The sequence below is a fragment of the Arachis ipaensis genome, chromosome B10 (genome assembly GCF_059453495.1).
Source record: "Arachis ipaensis isolate K30076 ecotype BB chromosome B10, ASM5945349v1, whole genome shotgun sequence".
Taxonomy (NCBI): domain Eukaryota; kingdom Viridiplantae; phylum Streptophyta; class Magnoliopsida; order Fabales; family Fabaceae; genus Arachis; species Arachis ipaensis.
In genome coordinates, this window is record NC_142435.1 from 55,390,362 (window position 1) to 55,409,440 (window position 19,079).

A 19,079-nucleotide genomic window follows, 5' to 3' on the forward strand; every position below is an offset into this window, starting at 1 on the left:
TCCTCAGTTTATCAGTAACTTCAGATGGAAAGAATTTCTCTAAAAACTCTTTTCTGAGCGTATCCCAGTTGGATACATTTGCTAGGGGTTGAGTGTAGTACCACTCTCTTGCCTTTCCCTCAAGAGAAAACGGGAAAGCTTTCAGCAGAATTGAAGTTTCATCTGTACCATCTCGCCTGACAGTAGAACAGGCTGCGTGGAAATCTCTCAGGTGCTTGATGGGCTCTTGAGCAGGTAAGCCATGAAACTTGGGCATCAAATTGAGCAGTGCGGTCTTTATTTCAAAATTTGTAGCCACCGCTGGGTGATGCGCTTGAAACGGTTGCATTGTAAAATCAAGGGCTCCTTCCTCCTGGATGGTAACTCTCCTAGCTGCCATGTCGTCTGCACGTGAATCAATCGAATCAGTAGAACGGGAGTTGGTTTCTTCCTCAAGTTCATTTTCAAATCCGCCCTCAGAGCGGACTAACCGACGCCGAGCTCGCCTTATTCGTGAAATAGTCCTTTCAATTTCAGGATCGAATACTAGCAAGCGCGGATCAGGAAGTGAACACGTCATTTGATGAAAGAAACAGGTAGCTCATAGTAGCAAAATAAAATAAAATGCAAATAAATAAATTCTAATTAATAACTTTAGCACTCTATTGCAACTCCCCGGCAATGGCGCCAAAAATTGATGGTGTGCAGAAATTGGCAAATTAAAAATTGTTAAAACATTTACGTTGTAAGTATAGTTCTTAACTTGCCAGAAATCTGCTCCTCAATTTAGAAAGGTGTCACAGAAAATTGAATTTAAAATACTAGGAGTATGAATCCCAGGTCGTCTCCCAACGAGTCGCAGAAAAGTGTGCTATTTTATTAATCAGAGGTTTTCAAAAAAGGTTTGAATTGGGAAAATAGGAAATTAAATTGGTAAATTTGAATAATGTAAATAAAAGCCTTGACTGGGAATTGATTAGTTGGAATCCCTATTATTGTTGGAATGAATTTCAGGATTAACTGACAATTAAAGGTTATCCTGTTTAGTTATCCTTCGCTAGGTGAAGGAAAGTCAAACAAGTTGGAATGCTATGTCCGTTCACAAGTTGCAATCCACTTAATAAAAAGGGATTGGTGTTAGTGATTAGGAGGCAATCCAACCATAAACCCAATTGCAATTTTTCTTTCAAGCCTTCCAACTCAAGGGTTCCTTTCAATCAATTCCCCATCAAGTTAGGGAACTACTCGCTCATTGTGAATGTAAAATTCATAGCATATAAAAAGGAATTAAAGAAAGACATTGTAAATAAAGTTAAAATAGTCAATTAAAAATAAAAGTGATCCTTGTATTAAATAATCCTAAGAATATTCCAATGGTAAAATTAAACAAAGCAAGGAACATGGAAGATTAAACCAAGTAAAGAAAACGAACTAGAATGACGAAGTCTTGATGAGGTAATAACTCTTCTCAGTGTTCCAATGCCAAAAAAGTAAGAGAAAACTAAAATCCTAAGAACTATGAATGTGTAGAGAGAAAACCTAGACGAGGAGCAAAACTAGATCTAAAACTAAAAACTGTGTAGAATGAATGTTGTCTTTGGTTCCTGCATGTTCTCTGGCATTAGTCTGTTGTTCCTGGCCGAAAACTAGGTCAAAATAGGGCCCGAAATAACCCCCAGCGAATTTGTAAACTATGCAGATTGCGCAGGTCACGCGATCGCGTCGCTCATGCGGACGCGTCATTCGCATTTTTGCTTTGCCACGCGGACGCGTCGTCCACGCCTCCGCGTCGCTCGTACTTTTCCATTTCGCGCGGTTGCATCATCCATGTGGCCGCGTCACTGCGATTTGATCTTCTCCGCGTGGTCGCGTTGCCCATGCGGCCGCGTCGCTTCTCGCTGGTCATCTCCTCAATTTCTTGTTTTCCTTCCATTTTTGCTAGCTTCCTTTCCAATCTCCAACTCATTCATGCCCTATAAAGCCTGAAACGCTTAACACACAGATCACGGCATCGAATGGAATAAAGGAGAAGTAAAATGTACAATTAAAAGTCTCTAGGAAGCAGTTTTCACTCATGTAATAATTTTAGGAAGGAAATATAATTACATGATATTTTAATGAATAAGTGGGTCGGGATCATGATAAAACCACACAATTAAACACAATATAAACCATAAAATAGTGATTTATCAAGGACCTAACAGAAATTTTTGAAATTTTCGCCAGGATGCTGCTTGTTTCTGGCGTTAAATGCCAGATCCATGCTCTGTTCTGGCGTTGAACGCCAGCCAGATGCTTCTTACTGGCGTTTAAACGCCAGTAAGATCCTCCTCCAGGGTGTGATTTTTCTTCTGCTATTTTTGATTCTGTTTTCAATTTTTATATTTATTTTGTGACTCCACATGATCATGAACCTAATAAAATATGAAATAATAATAAAAATAAATTAAAATTAAATAAATAAAAATTGGGTTGCCTCCCAACAAGTGCTTCTTTAATGTCAATAGCTTGATAGTGGGCTCTCATGGAGCCTCACAGATGTTCAGAGCATTGTTGAAACTTCCCAACACCAAACTTAGAGTTTGGATATGGGAGTTCAACACCAAACTTAGAGTTTGGTTGTGGCCTCCCAACACCAAATTTAGAGTTTGACTGTGGGGGCTCTGGTTGACTCTGTTTTGAGAGAAGCTTACTGTGCCTCTTTTCCATGTTTAAAGAAGGATGTCCTTGAGTTTTAAACTCAAGGGAGTCCTCATTCAATTGAAGGACTAGTTCACCTCTGTTAACATCAATCACAGCTCTTGCTGTGGCTAGGAAGGGTCTTCCAAGGATGATGGATTCATCCTCATCCTTTCCAGTATCTAGGGTTATGAAATCAGCAGGGATGTAAAGGCCTTCAACCTTTACTAATATGTCCTCTACTTGTCCATAAGCCTGTTTTCTAGAATTGTCTGCCATCTCTAATGAGATTTTAGCAGTTTGTACCTCAAAGATTTCCAGTTTCTCTATTACAGAGAGTGGCATGAGGTTTATTCCTGACCCAAGATCACATAGAGCCTTCTCAAAGGTCATGGTGCCTATGGTACAAGGTATTAGGAACTTTCCAGGATCCTGTTTCTTCTGAGGCAATCTCAGTTGATCCAATGCATTTAGTTCATTGGTGAACAGGGGAGGTTCATCTCCCCAAGTCTCTTTACCAAATAAATTGGCATTCAGCTTTATGATTGCACCAAGGAACTTGGCAACTTGCTCTTCAGTAACATCCTCATTCTCTTCAGAAGAAGAATACTCATCAGAGCTCATAAAAGACGTAAGGAGGTTTAATGGAATCTCTATGGTCTCTAGATGAGCCTCAGAGTCCTTTGGTTCCTCAGAGGGAAACTCCTTATTGATCACTGGACGTCCCAGGAGGTCTTCCTCCTTGGGATTCACGTCCTTCTCCTCTATTGTGGGTTCGGCCATGATGGTCAATTCAATAGCCTTGCACTCTCCTTTTGGATTCTCTTCTGTATTGCTTGGGAGAGTACTAGGAGGGGTTTCAGTGATTCTTTTACTCAGCTGGCCCACTTGTGCTTCCAAATTTCTAATGGAGGACCTTGTTTTATTCATGAAACTCACAGTGGCCTTAAATAGGTCAGAGACTAAGTTTGCTAAATTAGAGGTATTTTGTTCAGAGTTCTCTGTCTGTTGCTGAGTGGATGATGGAAAAGGCTTGCTATTGCTAAACCTGCTTCTTCCACCATTATTAAATCCTTGTTGAGGCTTTTGTTGATCCTTCCATGAGAGATTTGGGTGATTTCTCCATGAGGGATTATAGGTGTTTCCATATGGTTCACCCATGTAATTCACCTCTGCTATTGCAGGGTTTTCAGGATCATAAGCTTCTTCTTCAGAAGATGCCTCTTGAGTACTGTTGGATGCAGCTTGCATTCCATTCAGACTCTGAGAAATCATATTGACTTGCTGAGTCAATATTTTGTTCTGAGCCAATATGGAATTCAGAGTATCAATCTCAAGAACTCCCTTCTTATGAGGCGTCCCATTACTCACAGGATTCCTCTCAGAAGTGTACATAAACTGGTTATTAGCAACCATATCAATGAGTTCTTAAGCTTCTGCAGGCGTTTTCTTTAGGTGAATACATCCACCTGCAGAAATATCCAATGACATCTTAGCTAATTCAGACAGACCATCATAGAATATATCCAGGATGGTCCATTCTGAAAGCATGTTAGAAGGACACTTTTTGGTCAGTTCCTTGTATCTCTCCCAAGCTTCATAGAGGGATTCACCTTCTTTCTGTCTGAAGGTTTGAACATCCACTCTAAGCTTACTCAGCTTTTGAGGAGGAAAGAACTTGGCTAAGAAAGCCTTGACCAGCTTATCCCAAGAGTTCAGGCTATCCTTAGGTTGAGAGTCCAACCATATTCTAGCTCTGTCTCTTACAGCAAACGGGAAAGGCATGAGCCTGTAGACTTCAGGATCTACTCCATTGGTCTTAACAATGTCACAGATCTGCAAGAATTCAGTTAAGAATTGAAAAGGATCTTCAGATGGAAGTCCATGAAACTTGCAGTTTTACTGCATCAGAGAAACTAATTGAGGTTTTAGCTCAAAATTGTTTGCTCCAATGGTAGGGATGGAGATGCTTCTTCCATGTAAATTGGAATTAGGTGCAGTAAAGTCACCAAGCATCCTCCTTGCATTATTATTATTTTCGGCTGCCATCTCCTCTTCCTGTTCGAAAATTTCTGTAAGGTTATCTCTGGATTGTTGTATTTTAGCTTCTCTTAGTTTCCTCTTCAGAGTCCTTTCAGGTTCAGGGTCTGCTTCAACAAGAATGTTCTTGTCCTTGCTCCTGCTCATATGAAAAAGAGGGAACAGAAAAATAATAATAATAGGGATCCTTTTTACCCAGGTATAGAGGTTCCCCTGTGTGAGTAGAAGAAGAAAAGAATGTAATGTAAAGAAGAAAAGAGGAGAAAATTCGAACACAGATGGAAGAGGTTCGAATTTGGGTGAGATGAAGTGTTAGTAGATGAATAAATAAATAGAAGGAGATGAGAGAGAAAGAGGATTTTCGAAAATAAAATTTTGAAAAGGGGTTAGTGATTTTCGAAAATTAGATAGAGAGAGTTAGTTAGGTAGTTTTGAAAAAGATAAGAAACAAACAAAAAGTCAATTAGTTAGTTGAAAAATATTTGAAAATCAATTTTGAAAAGATAAGAAGATAAGAAGTTAGAAAAGATATTTGAAAATCAAATTTTTGAAAAAAGATAAGATTTTTAAAAAAAAAAAAGATATGATAGGAAGATATGATTAGAATTAGTTTTGAAAAAGATTTGATTTTTAAAATCATAATTAATGACTTGACTCACAAGAAATCACAAGATATGATTCTAGAACTTAAAGTTTGAATCTTTCTTAACAAGTAAGTAAAAAACTTGAAATTTTTGAATCAAAACATTAATTGTTGAAGATATTTTCGAAAATATGATATAAAATTAAGAAAAAGATTTTTGAAAAATATTTTTAAAATTTTCGAAAAATAAGAAAAATGAAAAAGATTTGATTTTTGAAAAAGATTTTGAAAAAGATAAGATTTTTAAATTGAAAATTTGATTTGACTCATAAGAAACAACTAAGTTTTAAAAAGTTTTGAAGACGTCAACTCAAATTTTCAAAATTTATGAGTGAAAAAGGGAAAGGTATTTTTTTGATTTTTGAATTTTTAATGATGAAAGAGAAAAACATGAAAATGATGCAATGCATGAAAATTTTGGATCAAAACAATGAATGCATGCAAGAATGCTATGAATGTCAAGATGAACACCAAGAACACTTTGAAGATCATGATGAACATCAAGAACTTATTTTTGAAAATTTTATATGCAAAGAAAACATGCAAGACACCAAACTTAGAAATCTTTCATGTTCAGACACTATGAATGCAAAATGCACATGAAAAACAAGAAAAGACACAAAACAAGAAAACATCAAGATCAAACAAGAAGACTTACCAAGAACAACTTGAAGATCATGAAGAACACTATGAATGCATGAATTTTTCGAAAATTTTATGCAAACTTTAAAACATGCAATTGACACCAAACTTAAAATTGACTCAAGACTCAAACAAGAAACATGAAATATTTTTTTTATTTTTATGATTTTCTAATTTTTTTTGGTATTTTTCGAAAATTAATTTGAAAAAGAAAAATAAGGATTCCAAAATTTTTAATATGAATTCCAGGAATCTTGCATTCTTAGTCTAAAGCTTCAGTCCAGGAATTAGACATGGCTCACTAGCCAGCCAAGCTTTCAATGAAAATTCCGGTTCAAAACACTAGACATGGCCAATGGCCAGCCAAGCTTTAAGTGACAAATCAAGCATACAGCAGCTGATGGATTAGCAACAACTAGCTTGCTCTTGATAATGTTGGGTTGGAAACCCCAGTCCAAAAGAATTTAGACAAGGCTTTACAGCCAGGCTTCATGAAACACTAGAATTCATTCTTAAAAATTCTGAAGAACATAAATAAAAATATTTTTTTTTGAAAGATTTTTTGAAAAATTTTCGAAAATAAAACAAAAAGAAAATTACTTAATCTAAGCAACAAGATGAACCGTCAGTTGTCCAAACTCGAACAATCCCTAGCAACGGCGCCAAAAACTTGATATGCGAAATTGTTACTCTGAGGTTGTAAAATTTGTTGTTCGTTCTCTCCCTGGCAATGGCACCAATAACTGGTGCACAATACCATGGTCCAAACATAACTTCACAACTTCGCACAACTAACCAGCAAGTGCACTGGGTCGTCCAAGTAATAAAACCTTACGTGAGTAAGGGTCGATCCCACGGAGATTATTGGTATGAAGCAAGCTATAGTCATCTTGTAAATCTCAGTCAGGCGGATATCAAATGGTTATGGAGTTTTCGAATAATAATATTAAATAAATAGAAAATAAAGATAGAAATACTTATGTAATTCATTGGTGAGAATTTCAAATAAGCGTATAGAGGTGCTTTCGTTCTTCTGAACTTCTACTTTCTTGCTGTCTTCATCCAATCAGTCCTACTCCTTTCCATGGTAAGCTTTATGTAAGGGCATCACCGTTGTCAATGGTTACATCCCATCCTCTTGTGAAAAAGGTCCAAATGCTCTGTCACAGCACGGCTAATCATCTGAGGTTCTCGATCATACTGGAATAGGATTCACCCTCCTTTTGCGTCTGTCACTACGCCCAGCACTCGCGAGTTTGAAGTTCGTCATAGTCATTCAATCTCTGAATCCTACTCGGAATACCACAGACAAGGTTTAGACTTTCTGGACTCTCATGAATGCCGCCATCAATCTAGCTTATACCACGAAGATTCTGATTAAGAGATCCAAGAGATATTCATTCAATCTAAGGTAGAACGGAAGTGGTTGTCAGGCACGCATTCATGGGGGAATGATGATGATTGTCACGTTCATCACATTCATGTTGGAGTACGAATGAATATCTTAGAAGCGGAATAAGTTGAATTGAATAAAGAAACAGTAGTACTTTGCATTAATTCGTGAGGAATAGCAGAGCTCCATACCTTAATCTATGGAGTGTAGAAACTCTACCGTTGAAAATACATAAGTGATGAAGGTTCAGGCATGGCCGAGAGGCCAGCCCCCAAACGTGATCAATATGATTCAAAGATGAACTAAAAATCATAAGATGTCTAAAAGACTAGTAAAAAGTTCTATTTATACTAAACTAGTTACTAGGGTTTACAGAAATAAGTAATTGATGCATAAATCCACTTCCGGGGCCCACTTGGTATGTGCTTGGGCTGAGCTTGAAGTTTACACATGCAGAGGCTTCTTCTGGAGTTGAACGCCAAGTTGTAACGTGTTTTTGGCGTTCAACTCTGGTTCGTGACGTGTTTCTGGCGTTTAACTCCAGACTGCAGCGTAGAACTGGCGTTTAACGCCCTTTTGCATCATCTAAACTTGGCCAAAGTATGGACCATTATATATTGCTGGAAAGCCCTGGATGTCTAGTTTCCAACGCAATTAGAAGCGCGCCATTTTGAGTTCTGTAACTCTAGAAAATCTACTTTGAGTGCAGGGAGGTCAGAATCCAACAGCATCATCAGTCCTTCTTCAACCTCTGAATCTGATTTTTGCTCAAGTCCCACAATTTCAGCCAGAAAATACCTGAAATCACAGAAAAACACACAAACTCATAGTAAAGTCCAGAAATGTGAATTTAACATAAAAACTAATAAAAACATCTCTAAAAGTAACTAGATCTTACTAAAAACATACTAAAAACAATGCCAAAAAGCGTATAAATTATCCGCTCATTAGTTCCTCATAATTGTCAAAATATGGTTATTAGACGAGGATAGTGACCCCAATTCCTATGCCTAGCCAAGAGTTCCTTTTATTATTCATATTTGAAACCCAAAAATCCCAATTGTTTAATTCTTGTTATAGTTAGCTTAGTTGTTTACTTAGTCTTAGAATTGAAATTGCTTATACTTAGTTGTAGTTGCTTTGATTTAGTTTATTGCACATTAAGATTCCTTGCATGTTAAGTTTATCACTTTAAATTCTTCTTTATGACTCCCAACCCTGGACTTCTAACCAATATTGATGCACATGTTTGCCTATTCTCTTGAGGATGACCCGAGACTGATACTCTCGGTTACTTTATATTGGGGTTGACTTTGTGACAACCAAAATTCTAAAATTTGATTGGTAGGATTAAATGTTGGTCTAGGACTATACTATGACAATGACGTTGCTTTTCTATTGATGAAATTCTAGATTAACAATAATATTATCCCCATCAAAAGGATTCGGATATGTCTGTGGAGGGAGAAGGAGTCCTTGCTACTGGTTCAATCATAGACAAGTGGTCAACCACTTGATTTTCTGTGCCTTTTTTGGCTCTAATTTCTATATCAAACTCTTGCAGAAGTAATACCCATCTTATGAGTATAGGCTGAGTCCTGCTTAGTGAGGAGATACTTTAGAGCAGCATGGTCAGTATAGATAATGACCTTAGATCCTACTAGGTAGGATCTGAACTTGTCAATGGCATAAACCACTGCAAGTAGCTCCTTTTCTATAGTAGTGTAGTTATTCTGCGCATTATTTAGTACATGATGAATCCATATTTGATGATGATTTTCGGTTAGAATTGGATGGATTTTCATCATATAAACTTGCACTTATTCCCTTGAATAGCATGCTTTTGAACTTTCCTTCCAAATTGCGCTTGATTATGAAAATTTGCTCTTTTGTGCCTATTTAATCTATTTTTATTCTATTTGCCTTCCATTCGATGCCTTGATGATTTTTGTTAGTGATTTCAGGTGTATAAGGTAGGAATGGATTGGAGAAAATGGAAGAAGAGCATGCAAAGTTGAGGAAACATGAAGAATCAAAGGAGATAAGCTCGGAGACGTGTGCGTGCGCACAGCTACCTGTGCACGCACAGCCGGCCAATCAGAGCGCGTGGAGTGTTTCGAGTGCGTCGTGCGTCCAGCCAAGCATCGCTTAGTGTGCGTGCGCACAGCCCTTGTGCGTACACACAGGCCTGGATTTATCGCGGGGTGTGCGGACGCACGTATCTGTTCGTCCGCACAGGTGTCCGCACATGACTTCATTAAAATAACACGTGACTCGCAATTTGGGGGCTTTGGAGGCCCATTTCTGAAGTATTCTAGCTCATATTGGAGGGGGAATGAACAACATAACATAGCATATCATTAGTGTAGTTTTAGGAGTAGTAGTAGGAAGCTTTAGTTAGTTTTTTTCTCTAAGATTTAATCATCTCTATTAGGGTTTATATTAGGGTTTTACATTCAAGTGCCATTCCATTTTTGATCTTGGATTTTGCTAACTTTCATTGTAAGTATTCTCTTGTTATTACTCTTTATAGTTACATTGTCATTACTCTTTCTTCTAATTCAAGTTATAGTTCAATTTTGCTTCTCTCTTTCAATTTTAATTTTTTGTTGATGAATTTGATGTTTGATGTTTATTTCATACTTCCTTGTGTTATTCTTGTTGATTGAGATCAATTGTTGCTTTTAGTTTTAAGCCTTTTCTCTCTTTCTCCATGTTTAAGGTTTATGCCCACCAAGTGTTTGACAAAATGTCAAACATGGTTTTAGGATAAATTTTTGGTTCTTGGCTTGGGTAAAGTGAGGAATTGGGTTTCTAGAGTTGGAATGTCCAACATTTAGTTTCAATTCTTGGATTGTTAATTGTTCTTGTTCCCACTAACGCTAAGTTGTTGCTAAGCCAATTAGCAAGCAATTCAGGATTTGTGGGTTGGGAACACTTATGCTTATTTAACTTACCTTCCGATGTGAGGGTTGATCAAGTAAGATTAATCCATCATAATTGTCATAGTTGTGGTTCCAACAAGGAAAGGACCCTTAGCTCACTCCAAGTCAAGACTCTTTTTGATGCTTTTAATCTTTCATACATTCCTATGTTAATCTCTTTTATACTTTACTTGTTTATATTACATACTCGGTTCTTTAATTTCTTTATTAGTTCAATCATTACAATTTTACATGTTCTTTTATTGCTTTATATGTTCATTTCTTTAATGACAAATCCTTGATCACTACAGCCAGGTTTGCACACTCATTGCTCTAAAGTACTCCTTGAGAGACGACCCGGGAGTCAAATACTCTCGTTTTTAAATTAGTTTTGAATTGCGACACATCTTGTGAACCTCTAATTAGATCTGTGGCTAACTTGTTGGGTTAGGACTATACTTACAATGCTAATTCCATTTTTTTGGATAACCGAGTTCCAAATCCTATATATGCATATTGGCTTAACCACCGCATTAAATTTTGGTGCCGTTGCCGGGGAGTTCACTTTAAGTGCAATGAGTGCTACAATTTTGGTTGTGTAGATATGTGAATAGTGTGAATATTTGACTTTTGTTTTGCTACCTAGCATTAATTGTAGATATTGCTTTTCTCTTTAGTAGGAGGTGCATCTATCTTAGTATTGATAGCAACTAACACTTTTTGTTGTTTAGCCCTACACAAGTGGATATAACTAGAACATATATACTCATTTGTTCATTAGTTTTGTTGATATCGTTACATTTTATTTTTTTTTCTTATTCATCATGAACTATCACCCTTTTGGCTTGAAGTCTAGTTGTTATCATGTTGCAGGGGGTAGCAATTCCGATGTTAGTGCACCTCAAGGTCTGGGATGTCAATTTGAGGAAGGGTCACAAGCAATCAACTCTTGGCAACAAGGACCGTTGTGAGGGCCCTACGATCTTAATGTCTATCAACCTCTCATACCTAGTGGAACACGTCCTCACTACAATTTTGCCCATCCATATGCTTATGCTCCATGCCCTCAACATGAAATACAACCATCATACCCGCAAGCTCCTTTACCTTTTCCACCACCGATTCCCTCCCCCATCCATCTATCTACCACCTCACTTGGGACAACCTAGCTTCCATCACCATTCCATCCCCATTAACTTCCCTTATGGAGAGCCTAGCTTTCAAGCCATCATCCAAGAGCAAAAGGAATTTCAAAGTAAGCAAGGGAATTGCATGGCAACTTTTGCTAAGGCTTTGTCACGTCTAGCACCCTCTCACTCCACCCCTAGTAACCTTGTTCCTCCACCCTTGGCACATCCATTAAACCCGAAAACCAGCATTGATGCTATAACTCCGGAAGGAAGTGAGCCGCTTAATGAGAAAACCCTCAACCCACTCTTCCGAAGGAAGAATCTATTGATGGGGGCAAGAATTTCATTGAAAATGGGAGAGAGGATGACCTTGAGGTAGATAGCCACCATGAGCTTCAAAAAGGTTTATGTGACGAAGACGATGAAAGTGACCCACCAAGTCCCCATAACCAAGAGGATAAGTTACCCCACCAAGAAGCAAGAGAAGATTTGAAACCACTACCACCTCATGTTAAATATGCGTTCCTTGACGAGGAACATAAGTTTCCGGTGATAGTGGCAACCGATCTCTCCGATCAAGAAGAGCAACAACTCCTTAAGGTTATCCGGAAGTATAAAAAGGCAATTGGATGGAGTCTAAGTGACATTGTGGGAATAAGTTCTCAAGTGTGCCTCCATAGGATTTTCTTGGAAGAAGGCGCTAAGCCAGTCTGACAACCGCAAAGATGGCTAAATCCTACAATCCTTGATGTGGTCAAGAAGGAAGTAACTCGCCTCTTGGAAACGGACATCATTTACCCCATTTCCGACAGTGAATGGGTGAGTCCGGTCCAAGTAGTGCCGAAGAAGTCCGGGGTAACCATGGTGAAGACGGAGAGCGGAGAGCTCGTGGCCACCCGAGTCCAGAATACTTGGCAAGTGTGCAGTGATTACCGCCGGCTGAATCAAGCAACGAGAAAGGACCACTACCCGTTGTCGTTCATTGACTAAATGTTGGATCGCTTAGCAGGTAAATCCCATTATTGCTTTTTAGATGGATACACAGGGTACTTTCAAATTCACATAGCTCTTGAGGATCAAGAGAAAACTACTTTTACTTGCCCCCTTTGGAAAGTTTACGTATAAGAAAATGCCGTTTGGCTTATGCAATGCACCGGCAACGTTTCAAAGATGCATGACAAGTATTTTCTCGGATCTTTTGGAAGATTGTATAGAAGTCTTCATGGACAATTTCAGTGTGTATGGTAGCTCGTTTGATGCTTGTTTAGGGAACTTAGCTAGGGTACTGATGATTGGACTTTTGACGGTTTAGAATTTCAGAAATGAAATCTCCTTGCAATATAGTTTCTAAACCGACACTAATCCTTTCATACAAAAATTTGTTTGTCACAAGTACAAACCACTAAAATCTATAAACCAAAGTATTAAAACCTCGGGTCATTCTCCCTAGGAATTATAATAAAGTGTCCTTGTTATTAGTTATGAAGTATCTTTGGGGGTTTTTGAGATAGGAGACAAGTAATGTAAAATGCAATGAAAATAAACTAACAACCATGAAAAGCTCTTAGCAAGGTTATGAGAATTGGAAGTCCTATCCTCATTATCCTCCTCAATTGTGACCACAATTGTCCATTGCTACCACTTAGTTAACCTCTAACCATGGAGGAAAGTCAAGCGGATGAACCAACTTGATTCCACAAGTCCTAGCTAACTCCCAAGGGAAAGACTAGCTTTAGTGGTATCCAAATCAATTAGCAACTTCTAATTATCAATCTACAAAGGATTTAGATAACTCAAGCATCACTAATTACTCTACCAAAGCCAAGAGGAACAAAATCTACACTAAAATCCAACCAAGCATTTCATCAAACACTTGGAAGGCATAAAAAGAAGCATAGTAAATTGATAACAAAAATAGAATCTAACAACAATAGAATGTAAGAAATCAACAACAACAATCAAAGGAAACACAATTATTATGAATTACCTCATATTGAATTGAAAGAAAATGGAAGGAACAAGAGTAGATCTACAACAAAATATAGAAGCAACATAAAGGAAATTACAACAAAAGAATAGAGGAATCATGAATGTAACAACATAGAATTGAGAGGTAGAAGAGAAGAAAGCATGAATTGAAACCTAGATCTAGACTATTGAACTAAGCCTAATCCTAATTCTAATCCTAAAGAGAAGTGAATGCTTCTCTCTCTAAAACTAACTTTCTCTCCAAAAATTAAACTAAACTAAACTAATGTGAGAAAGTATCTAAAGTATGTTAATTCTCCTTCAATCCTTGGCTTAAATAGCATCAGAAATGAGTTGGATTGGGCCCACAAGGCTTTAGAATTCGCTGGCCACGTATTGCTTTAAGTGGATCATATGGCAGCAACGATGCGTACACGTACAGTGCACGTACGCATCACCATACGTGTAGAAACTATAGCAAATCTTATATCACTTCGAAGCCCCGGATGTTAGCTTTCCAACGCAACTGGGACTGCATCATTTTGACCTCTGTAGCTCAAGTTATGGCCAATTAAGTGCGAAGAGGTCGGCTTGACAGCTTTTGCGATTCCTTCATTTCTTCGTGAGTTCTCCATTTTTACATGCTTTTCCTTCATTCCCTTGATCCAATCTTTGCCTCCTAAATCTGAAATCACTTAACAAACATATCAAGACATCTAATGGAATCAAAGATAAATCAAAATTAAACAATTAAGGACCTAAAAAGTATGTTTTTACTCTTAAGCACAATTAAAGGAGAATTTACAAAATCATGCTATTTCATTGGATAAATGGGAGAAAAGTTGATAAAACCCTCTAAATTCAATACAAGATAAACCCTAAATATGGGATTTATCAACCTCCTCACACTTAAACCAAGCATGTCCTCATGCTTAAACCAAGAGAGAGCTAAGGGTATCAACATTTATTCAATGAAATCTAACTAAATGCACCCTACCTATATGCAACTATCTACATGAATGCAATTGCTTGGTCAAAATAAATCAATTCCCAAGGATACATATATGCACAAGGGCCAAAGGTATTAACAACCGTGCCAACCCACAATCGAATTCAGCTATTAAGTATTTTTATAAACTTGCATGAAGAATGATGATCATAGGTGAAAACATGTAATTGAGCATCAAACCCTCACTGGATGTGTTTGCACTCTAGTCGCTCAAGTGTTTAGGGTTGATTCACTCAATTCTCCCCTAATCATGCTTTCCAAGATTTGTTTTTCTTCTAACAACCAACATTTATTTCATGCATGCATACAAGTATCATGAGGTCTTTTCATAGGTTGTAATGGGGCTAGGGTCAAGGTAGGATGCATATATGGTCAAATGAGCTTAAAATTTGAATCTTTGATAAGCTTAAACTTCCCACCTAACCTATGACATCCTGTACAATTCAAAACTAACCTAACTACCCATTTTCACTTTTTAACATACTCATGCATTTTCTTTTCATTTCACAACTCATATGCATTGATCTTTATTGAACTTTACTTTGCTTTGTGGCATTTTGTCCCCTTTTTATTTCTTTCTTTTCTTCTTTTTTTCTTTCTTTTTCTATATTTTTTTCTTTTCTTTTCATTTTTTTTCTTTTTTTTTCTTTTTTTCATTTTTCTCATTTTTTTTATTTTTCAATAAGGTATATACAAGGGTATCAATGCGTATGGTTTTACATTTGATTAATACATGAGCATGCACCCAATTCCCAAATATTTACAATAAAAATACAAAACTACCGTTTTATTCACCCAATGTCTCCCACACTTGAATGTTACACACATACTAGCCTAAGCTAATCAAAGATCCAAATTAAGGACATTTATTGTTTTCCGCTTCAAGGTTTGTAATGTGCTAAAATTATGAACAAAGTGGGTTAAGCATAGGCTCAAATTGGCTAACAATGGAAGATAAGTGGTAGGCTATTTGGGTAAGTGAGCTAAATGAAATGATGGCCTCAATCATATAAATGCATGAATACACAAAATAATGGACATAAAGAATCAAACAAATCAAAGATCACAATCACAGAAAGAAAATAATGCACACAAGAAGGAAAAATAAGTGGTTATAAAATGTAACCACACAATTAGGCTCAAATCTCACTTGCTTGTGTTCTTAGATCAAAACCATGTTCCAAAATAAATTCTTTCAAGCAAGTTCAACAAAAAATGTTTTCAAATTGGTAGGGTGCCCTAAAAACAATTTCTTGGAAAAAAAATCATCACCCTAACCAAGTAGTCCTAATAGGAAAGAAGTGGTAAAAATATATACAAATTCTAACTAACATGCAATCTATCATGTAATGCAACAACTAATCTAACAAAGAAAACTAAGAAATTGGTGTTGAAAAGGAAATTGTTACCCATAGGATCGGTCGAACGACCTCCCCACACTTGAAGATTTAACCGTCCTCGGTTCATGCAAAGAAGAACAAGGTGGATGGGTTGCTACAATTGATGAGCTTCTTCAAAAAGTTATGCGGATGACTTGTTTGTTGCCCCATTTAAAAGCTTTCCCTTTTTCTCCTTTCTTGGTGGCCAACCTAAAAGGCAAGAAAAGGAAAGAAAATTTAAGCCTATAACAAAGATATCAAAACAAATAGAACATAGGTGGGGGCTAATGCCAAGTAAGAATAGGGTCCTTACAACATGGTAGCTACAACATGTGTGTGAGAAAACAATGTAAGCTAAGGCATATCATTAAGCTTGATGCAAGAGTAAAATTAAAGCATAAAGATGATATTGGGCATCAAAATCAAATAAGAAAGAGTGGGTAATGAAAGACGATATGAGGTCATATCAATGCACAAAGACATAAGTGTCATAAAAGATTGAGCATTGATTTTAGAAGTTTCATCACTCAATAATATCAAACAAGTCATGAAGCATCAAAATAATGAAAGAAATTCTCAACAATTGAGTAGGAAAATGCAACACCATTATTGAAAGAAGAGACTTAGAAAAAAAATTGAAAACAGGCTATAGAAATAAAATTGAAATGTAAAGAATAGAAGTATACGAATGCGATGAACAAAAGAAAATGGAAGAGGAAAAAAAAACTTTTTTTTTACCGGCGCGGATGCGTCATGCACGCTTACGCACCGATGTGCATTTTGGCCGAAGGGCGCATACGCGACAGGTGCGCGCACGCGTGGGTGAGGTTGGGCCAAACGCAAAATGCTGGCCCAGAGCTAGCACAACTCTCGGATCATTGGCCTGGGAACCACTTTAGCGAATCGGCGCGCACGTGGCATGTGCGCGGGCGCGCGCATATGCAAAATAAGGACATCAAAGCGTAAGCGCACAGTGCGCGCACGCGTACACGCAGTTGTGCAACTGGCCCAGCTATTGCGCAAGATTGGCCCAACTCTCTGGAAAAAGTATGGGCCGGAATATGCATATGGACGCGCACGCGCACAGCGTGCGTACGCGTCCTTGACTCTTTTTTTTTTTCAAAAATACTATAAACAGCTAAAAATCTCCCTAACACTACCTACAACTCAAGATTAACTAAAATCCAAAATTAACAAAAAATTTCAAGTGCAAACAAATATAACTTGCACTTTAAGCAACTAACAACCAAGATATTAAGAGAAAACTCCATGAAGAGGAAAAACTACTTACAATGGTAACTCAAATCACTTATTAATCAAATTTACAAGAAAATGGAAAGAGTTTACCATGATGGGGTGTCTCCCACCTAGCACTTTTGTTTATTGTCCTTAAGTTGGTCTTATGGGGAGCTCCTCTCAAGGTGGCTTGTGCTTGAATTCATATTAGAACTCTCACCAATGCTTGGTTCTCCATTGTGCCCCAAGATTACTCATGGATTGAGCCAAGTGTTGGTGGAGTTCTTCACAAGCTTGGGGCTCCCAAAGTTGATCCTCTTTGTGCGATCCGAGATCCCACACTTTGTTTTCACACCCGTCTTGAAGTTGATCGTCATTATTAGTCCATTCGGGTGGTGAACAAGATGAATTCTCTATGAAGTGCCCAACAATCCTCCTAGACCCATCTAATTGAGCACTATTCCAACCTTTGTATTCTACTCTTGAAGTATCAACTATAATGAGCCTTGATTTGCAACGCCAACCACGAAACATCTTTCTTTTACGCTTCATCCCACAAAGCATCCTAAGTTGACCATCCGTTTCAAGTAAGCCATACTCAAGTGGGACAATAAAGCTAATAGAAATGAATTTCACCCACTCAAGTGAAGGAGTAGATGGCAACCTAGGTAAAGAAGCTTCTAGGGGTCTTGACAAAGCGTAACCAACCCCTGTTCTTCTCTTTCTAAGGACTTCCACCACTTCACAAAATTTCTTAATTTCAATCCTTTGTTCAACAATTTTATCTAAGCCTTTTCCCTTACTCAAATCATAAATGGGAGGGTGAAAGATTTTTACCTCCACATTACTTTCAAATTCACCGGGAGAAGGTTCTTCATGCTCAAAGGATTCTTCATCACTAAGACTTGATGCTTGATCTTCATCACCAAGGGAACACAATTCTTGCTCTATCCCATCCAAGTCTTTATAAGGGATATGCCTTGGAGGTTGCTCACATTCCTCCTTATCATCAAATTCAATCATCTTGGAGGGGTTTTCTTCAATTCTAGACTCCCAAGGTGGTTCCGCATCTCCTAAGTCTTCAACCACTTCTTCCTCTTCTTCAACAATTGTAGCGTCCTCCAATTGTTCCAATACAAAGCAACTTCCCTCATTCTCCACCAATCTCTCCTTCATGTTATGCTCTTCATTTGTTTCTCCATATGTAACCATGGGAGTTCCTTGAGTATTCAAGCATTGGGATGCTAACCGGTTTACCACCTCATCCAAGGTGGCCGTGAATTGTTGCACATCCCTTTTCATCTCCTCTTGTCCTTGAACAAGAACATCAAGGATTTCATCCATTGGAGGTTGGGATGGATGGAAGGGTTCATCAATTTGGTGGAAGGATCCATAGTAGGAAGGTGGTTCTTCTTGGTAGAGTTGTGGTGGTTCACTACTTTACACTCTTTCCACTTGTTGCATAACACGCTCCATTGTTACTTAAAGTTGATCCAATGTTTCCTTGAGACGATCCCTTGACTCTTGTTCTCCTTGGATAATATGATTAGGATCATGTGGCTCTTGGATCAATGGACATAAGTATTCTTCCATGGGAGGTTGTGGTGGAAAGTAGTATTCATCTTGTGGTTGAAAATTTTCATACATTGAAGGTGGTTCATCTTGGTAATAATATGGAGTGGGTGGCTCTTGAAAATATTGATGTTGGGATGGTGGTGGCTCTATATGTGTTTTATATGGCTCATATGGTTGTTAGTAGGTTGGATATGGATTAGGGTCACATGAAGATGTTTGGTACAAAGGGGCTTGTGAGTATGGTTGATGACTATCTTGAGGATATGGCTCATAGGTGTATGGTGGTGGTTCTTGGAAGTCACAAAGGGACTCACCAAAACCATTGGATTGGTATGCATCATTGAATGGCTCTTGTTCATAGTGCATTGGTTGAAGTTGTTGCCAAGAGGATTGATCATATGCATATGGCTCCTTGATGAGCGGATAATTTATACGCTTTTTGGCATTGTTTTTACTTAGTTTTTAGTATGATTTAGTTGGTT

General features: G+C 37.8%; 1 non-coding gene across 1 annotated transcript; it reads left to right on the forward strand.

Annotated features, from left to right (window-relative positions):
* Positions 1-4,203: 4,203 nt before the first annotated feature.
* Positions 4,204-4,311, forward strand: LOC148580120 (small nucleolar RNA R71). The gene has a single exon (XR_015897573.1). It is a non-coding gene; the product is annotated as a small nucleolar RNA R71 (small nucleolar RNA).
* The last annotated feature ends 14,768 nt before the right edge of the window (positions 4,312-19,079 follow it).